The sequence below is a fragment of the Branchiostoma floridae genome, chromosome 14 (genome assembly GCF_000003815.2).
Source record: "Branchiostoma floridae strain S238N-H82 chromosome 14, Bfl_VNyyK, whole genome shotgun sequence".
NCBI classification, from domain to species: domain Eukaryota; kingdom Metazoa; phylum Chordata; class Leptocardii; order Amphioxiformes; family Branchiostomatidae; genus Branchiostoma; species Branchiostoma floridae.
In genome coordinates this window covers 5891094-5897868 of record NC_049992.1, presented here as the reverse complement: position 1 = coordinate 5897868, position 6775 = coordinate 5891094, and the positions used below count along the sequence as shown (strand labels likewise).

General features: G+C 39.0%; 1 long non-coding RNA gene across 1 annotated transcript in view; it reads left to right on the top strand.

Moving 5' to 3' along the window:
- Positions 1-5926: 5926 nt before the first annotated feature.
- The window catches only part of LOC118430717, a 6850-nt gene continuing 6001 nt past the window's right edge, over positions 5927-6775 (top strand). Inside the window, exon 1 of the long non-coding RNA XR_004832889.1 lies at positions 5927-6127. This is a non-coding gene — a long non-coding RNA (uncharacterized LOC118430717). The remainder of the gene's footprint in view (positions 6128-6775) is intronic.

Genomic DNA, 6775 nt, shown 5'->3' with positions numbered 1-6775 from the left:
CTTGTTTTAAAATCCATTTAGCATGATTGAAATATGCTGTATTTGCACCAAAGCAAACGTCGTCGTCCTTGCGCTCGCTTTTCTGCCATGCCTCGAGCGGTTCTAGGCCGGTCCTGATACAAAATTAATCGATGCCAGATACTAAATTCGACAATCCAGCATAAATGTGGTATCTCAATGCACTTAAGGCACCGGTGTGGCAATGCGGGGTTCGAAAGGTTACTCAACGAATTTCAGAGAAATTCAAAGAACGAAATTTCTTCCGTTTGTTTATTTCGTTGTCTTCTAATTGATACTTTTACCTATTACCCATTATCGAAATTATAGAAAAATCATACATACATATTATAACAGTGCCACAGTGAACGGACCCCGCAGTGGCAGTGCCGCAGCACCGGTGCTCAAAGGACAGTTAGATCATCATCATCCGGGCGTGCTGGTTGCACGGATGGCCATGACTCTCTCCCTCCATGCTTCCCAACCCTCCATAGCCTTGGACAGTCTTCAGCCGAGCAGCCATTATCTTCACAAAGTTGATGTAGATAAGTTTTGCGTGGTCTACCTATGCTTGCCTTTATATCATATCTAGACCGCGTTAAGGACATCTGGAACAGCCTAAAATCCATCAGCCCCAGTGGAGTGCTCTGCAAGGTCAAGAACTCCATCTGGGTTGTACTTGTTCTGGGGCTGCTGCTGATATCAGGCGTCGTCACCGCGGTTTTCCTTGTAACTCGTTCCTGGCAACCCAACCCTGGATTCAAGGTAGGAAAAGTAGTCTATAGTAGGCCACACCAGTTAGATTTTCCTTGTTCTTGTTTTTAAAAATCTAAAAAAATTCGGTAAATAATTGTTACGGTAAAATATTTGTCACTCAAGGTAAATGTTAGGAATAGATTTTCATGCATTGTCCCTTACTTATACATTTAATTAGTCTGTGTGTCTGTCTGTGTGTCTGTCTGTGTGTTAACAGTATAACTCAAGAAGCCTTTGATGGATCCCAATAATATTTAATAGGTGGGTAGGGGTCGGGAAAACGAAGGTCAAGTTCGATAATGGGCCCCCTAGCGGCTTGCTAAGGTACTGCAGCAAAACCTCAATTTTTTTTATCTCGTGTTCTGGACCTGCTGTGGTTATGATTTTTGAGTGGTAGATAGCCCTTGGTGCAGAGAGTAAGTGCTTTAAGTTTGGACCCCCTAGCGGCTTGTTTGGAACTGCAGTCGCCGATTTCCTTTCAAACTTTGGACGAGAATAACTCGAGAACGTGTTGATGGATCGTCATGGTTTTTGGTATGTTGATAGCCCAAGTAACAATGTACATAATGGAATACCAATTATGCAAATCAGCAACTAATTTGCATAATTAATGAGGAAAGTTTATAAATCCACTGCATTTCATGATAGGACTTTCAAACTTGTCACATATATAGATGAGGAAGAGAGAAATATCAATGCATATTAATTATGCAAATGACGGCCTCATTTGCATAATTAATGAGAAAATATAAACGTGTTGACGGATCGTCATGGTTTTTGGTATGTAGATAGCCAAAGGGAAGACTTACATGATGGAATTATAATTATGCAAATCGACTGCTAATTTGCATAATTAATGAGAAAAGTTTGGAAATCCACTGCATTCCTTATAGGACTTTCAAACTTGTCACATTTTTAGCTAAGAAAGAAGGAAATATCAATACACATTTATTATGCAAATGATGCTTGATACAATTTAATATTATTATGTAAATCTAATCTGCATAGGGATCTAATTTGCATAAACAATGGCGAAATGTTATGAACCAACTCAAGGCATATAAAATAAAATGTAATGAGTAACACATTTATGTCTACAGACATCATTCTACATAACAAACCTGGTTTATTTGGCAAAGGTATGTGTTCGTTGAACTCTAGTTGACAATATGTTTCCTTTGTCTGCTTTGGGGGAGGGTTATTCCCTATAACTATGATGGTTGGGTTTTGGCGTGATGGGTGGGTTTTGGTTGTAATCCGGATCCAGTTTTGCTTTGTTAAACACTTCCTTCCCCCTATGCTAGTATTTTTTGTCCAGTTATCGCACTATTTGTGTCTGATGCAAGCTGTCTACGTCTTGATGGACAGTGCGGTTTAAATCTGGTTTATATTTTGAAAATCCTTCAAAGCGATTGTAATACTATATAAAGGTTGTCTCTACCTCTGAGGCGTCGCCGAAAATCATGTTGAATTTGGAAATCTTCACGGAAACAGCATCTGAGTAAAAGACTAACGTTTCACCTTGCAATTGGTGCATTGTGTTTCTGTGCGTAAATAAAGGTTTTCTTTACTCTCCAAGCAGAGGTTAGGCTCCGTTTTTAAGCTACGTTTTTTTAGTCGCTTTTATCGGGCTTTCTATTTTGTATTTCATCTTGCTGTGTCGAAACCTAACTGGCGTAACTTCAAGAAAAATGACAAAATAGAAAGCCCGATAAAAGCGACTAAAAAAACGTTAAAAGAACAGCCGGAGCCTAACCTCTGCTGGGAGAGAAGATTTTCTTCAGCTTCTCTCCGTTTATGATAATTTCTTGCAAAAGGAAAATACTCAAGACATTTATCAAGAAAATAACTGGGCCTACGTCTAACAACAATGCGCCTTTAAGTTTATAAACAAATAAAATACCATGTAGACACATCTGCCAGGAAAGTAGATTATTTTCAAATAGTTAAATCAGCTGACTAGTCACATACAATGACCCATTCACATATTGCGAGTTTTAATTTTTCCAAATATTCTTACAGATACTAAAAAACTGCTCCATTAACAAGAATAGTGTTATCAGGTCCTTGTCGTGTCAATAATGTTTGTACTCTGTAGTCTTTATCATTGTTTGATGCCACATTATTAGACCTCTTTGAATTCACCGATGTTCTTTTTTACAATACCGTGCTCTTAGGGTTCTTGGAAAAATGACGTTACAGTAATTTCTTTTATGTTTTGAGCCTGAATAATTACGTTACTCATAAATTAATAACCCATGCTTATAGAGGACGACCTTCAACAAAGCAAATGTTTCGACCGTTGTCCACTCCACTTCACCCTTGCCTCTACTGGACAAAACTTTTTGGGGGACTTCTTTCTCCGGGGAAAACATCACGACCACTGCCCCTCTGACTTCACTGGGACTCAATGAAAGCCGAGATCCGTTTGCAAGTACCGGATTTAACGCGGGGAAGTCATCGACAACTCTGACAGTAACGACACAGTCAGTCGTTGGTAAGCATTTAGTGATGAATCCTTGTTGTTTGAATAATAGATATAGATACTAACTAATTATGTATGCACATGGTGTGTGTTTGTGTGCGTTGTGTGTGTGTGTGTATGTGTGTGCGTTTGTGTGTGTGTTTGACGTGTGTGTGTGTTTGTGTGTGTTCTTGTGTGTGTGTGTGTGTGTGTATGTTTGTGTGTGTGTGTGTTTGTAATTGTGTATGTGTGCTTGACGTGTGTGTGAGTGTGTGTGTGTGTGTGTGTGTGTTTGTGTGTATGTGTATGTGTATGTGTGTGTGTGTGTGTGTGTTAAATTTAAGAGTCTGTTTGACACTTATAGCGCCGAACAGCATTCATACTTGATTTTCCTTTTCACACAGACATAAATGAGTGTATTAAAAGTCCTTGTCAACATGGACGCTGTGTGAACAAAGATGGCGGCTACAAATGTACCTGCTCACCTGGATGGACTGGACAGAACTGTCAGCAAGGTGAGTTTTCACCTGTATAATTAGTGATATTATTGACATCTTCATATATTCTTGCATTTGCTGAACATGTATTTGTTTTACTTATCATCTTCCCATACCTTTTTCACACAGACATAAATGAGTGTATAAAAAGTCCTTGTCAACATGGACGCTGTTTGAACAAAGATGGCGGCTACAAATGTACCTGCTCACCTGGATGGACTGGACAGAACTGTCAGCATGATAGTAAGTTGTTCATTAGTATATATTTGTTCAAAGCTTTATTGAAAAGTAACAATATTTACATAGTTTGTGTCATTTACATGTACAGCTTCATAACTACATTTCCGACTACAAAAATATGACAGTACTTCCTCATTGCTTTTACTATATAACACATATATACACATACTAAAGCTTCAAATAATATCAAATATCAATGCAATCTTTTCTTTTCTTTTGCAACTGAAGAGAGAACTCCATACAGTATGATATCTACATACAAGTGGACTTAAAGTGTCAATCGGGATTAACTGTTTGCTGACATATTTTTCTTCGACACATTTTGTAGCTGAACTAGTTTTATCTCATAAATTATTAGAGTATAAAGAACTTTCTTTAATACTCTGGCGACCACGTCCGCCACGTATTTTTGAAAACGTTCAGGCTGTACAGGACAGACGCGTCGCCCATACTGGCACTTACGGGGGGCGAATTCCCCGCCCGATGGCACACAAAGTTTTGTCTGGACGTTAAGTTCTACGGCGTGTCAGCGTGCTCCCAAATCCGTCGGATTGCCTACGAGTTCGTACGGAAGCGGTACCCACCCCTCAGTACGGATCCCAAAAGATTGCCCACTTAGACAGCACGTATTTGCACGTACGGCGGGTTTTGCCCTTAGCTTTATTGTGATACCGTTTGTCACAGCAAGGCGATGCCGAAGTGGCTGGTGGGAATACAAGAACCACTGCTACAAGTTCGTTACAGACAAAGCCAAGCAGTGGGAAGCGAAGTCGCACTGTCAAAGTGAGCACTCAAATCTCGTTTCTATCCATGACCGATCGGAGAACAACTTCATCACAGGGCTCATCGCAAACAGTAAGTATGATGTTACAATCTTGTTTTTTTAAAATTAGTTGAAGTTTTAAAAATCTATATAAAGTCTACGCCTGTTAATATCAGAATTCTTTGAACATAACAAATTCGTATTACTTCGAAATAGTATTTTAACTTGAAACTATTGTTATGTTCTTATGATTGATGCATCGTTTTATTGTTTATGTGTTTGTCAGCAGGGCTAGCCCTTTGTAATAGCCATAGGCTAGTTGGGCAGCCCTGGCTGTGTGTTCGGTGCAGCCAAACCAATAAATAAATAAAAACGTCGCTCATAAAGGTTGCTAATATTGTTGTACAGTAACTTTAGAATGGAACATGATTGTAATGTCCTTGTAATTCAGCCTCCCAGGCTGCCAGGAGGACTGTTCCGTGTATTGCGTCTTAATTATCCAGTCTACTACTACTACTACTACATGATACATGTTATGTATTTTTTTCATAATTTATGCATATTTGATTATAAAAAATAAACCTAATTACATAAGATTTTATTCATGTAGTAATATAGCAGTAATGTAGCAAGAAAACCTGAGAAATACGTTAGAACCGAAATTAACAAAAGATGCTCGTTAAAAAAACAGTTGCCATGGCAACATTAACAAATGTAATTCAGTTGATTGGATGTTGGACACATTGGAAAATAAACAGAATATATAATGATGCATTCACATTCTTTGGGGGCTTACTGGTCAAAGAAAATAATAAGAGCGAAGTGAAGTAGAATAATTCATAGTCGTTTCTACCAAGTTTTAAAGTCAAGCTTAGGCTTAGGTCACATTTCCAAACCGGGGCCCAGACGGGCAGCCTTCGGGAGCGAAAAGAATGATATAAAAGACATCAAAATACATAAAAATGTCAAAATAACATCCATGGCCATGATATGTGTGTATTTCAAGGAAAATATTTAGATTTTTCGTTTCTGAAATGTGACCTAAGCCTTACAGAGGAAGTTAGACTCGTAGGATTTTTAAACGCCAATGAGAGTCGAATACTACACCAAACATTATCTTGTTTTGTAGCGAAATGGAACATTGTTTTGAGTATCGTCCATTCACAAGTTTTCACATACCGAATCAGGTCCAGGTTCAGGTCTGGACCAGAATTTTCTGTACCGGTACCCACTCCTAATAATATGTTTTCTTCTTTGCAAGGCCCAACGAGTGCAGTCTATATCGGACTGGAGTTCGGTGGAAGGTGGACAGATGGATCCCGGCTTTCCTACACCAACTGGGCTTCCGGTGAACCTAACGGCAAATCATACATGTCTCTGTCACCTTCTTGTGCCGTCATATACTCCAAGGTGTGTGCTTTTGTTGCTTTCTAAGAACCCCTTTCCACTAGACGGCAAACGCTGCGCTTTCCCTGCGACCTATCAAAATATAATCTGTGTGACATTCGCTTTCACACTGGGTATATCATACAAAACGCAAAAGTGTGACTTAGAAGAAAACAAAACACACAAAGTGTGAAAAGATGCGTTTTTTCTATAGAATTCGTTGAGCGTAACAGAGAGAGCTCGGCGAAAGCGCCGTCCTAGTGGAAAGGGGATATAAAGCAGAGTAGATTCTTTGCATTGCATAAAGATGTTCTCATACGTGTTTCTGAAATATGCGTCTGGACTTAATCTAGAAAAGGATGACTTTTCTATTGATAACACACGCCTCCCAACAGTCATACCGGATTTGACATAATTGATATACGCTTTCAAAAATTTCTACTTGGAATCCACTTCAAATCATCTAATGACGGCGTGCGAGGAGAATTGGGAACTTTTCCTATTATGATATCTGCTAAAATTCAGCTCATTAAATACTGGCACCGTTTGGTAAACTTACCTGAGGACTCCCTGCTTCGCGATGCATACAATACTGTATTTACTGGTGATCATGACTGGATTAATCATGTTAAAGACATTCTCAATTACCATGGCTTTGGACATATATGGGTG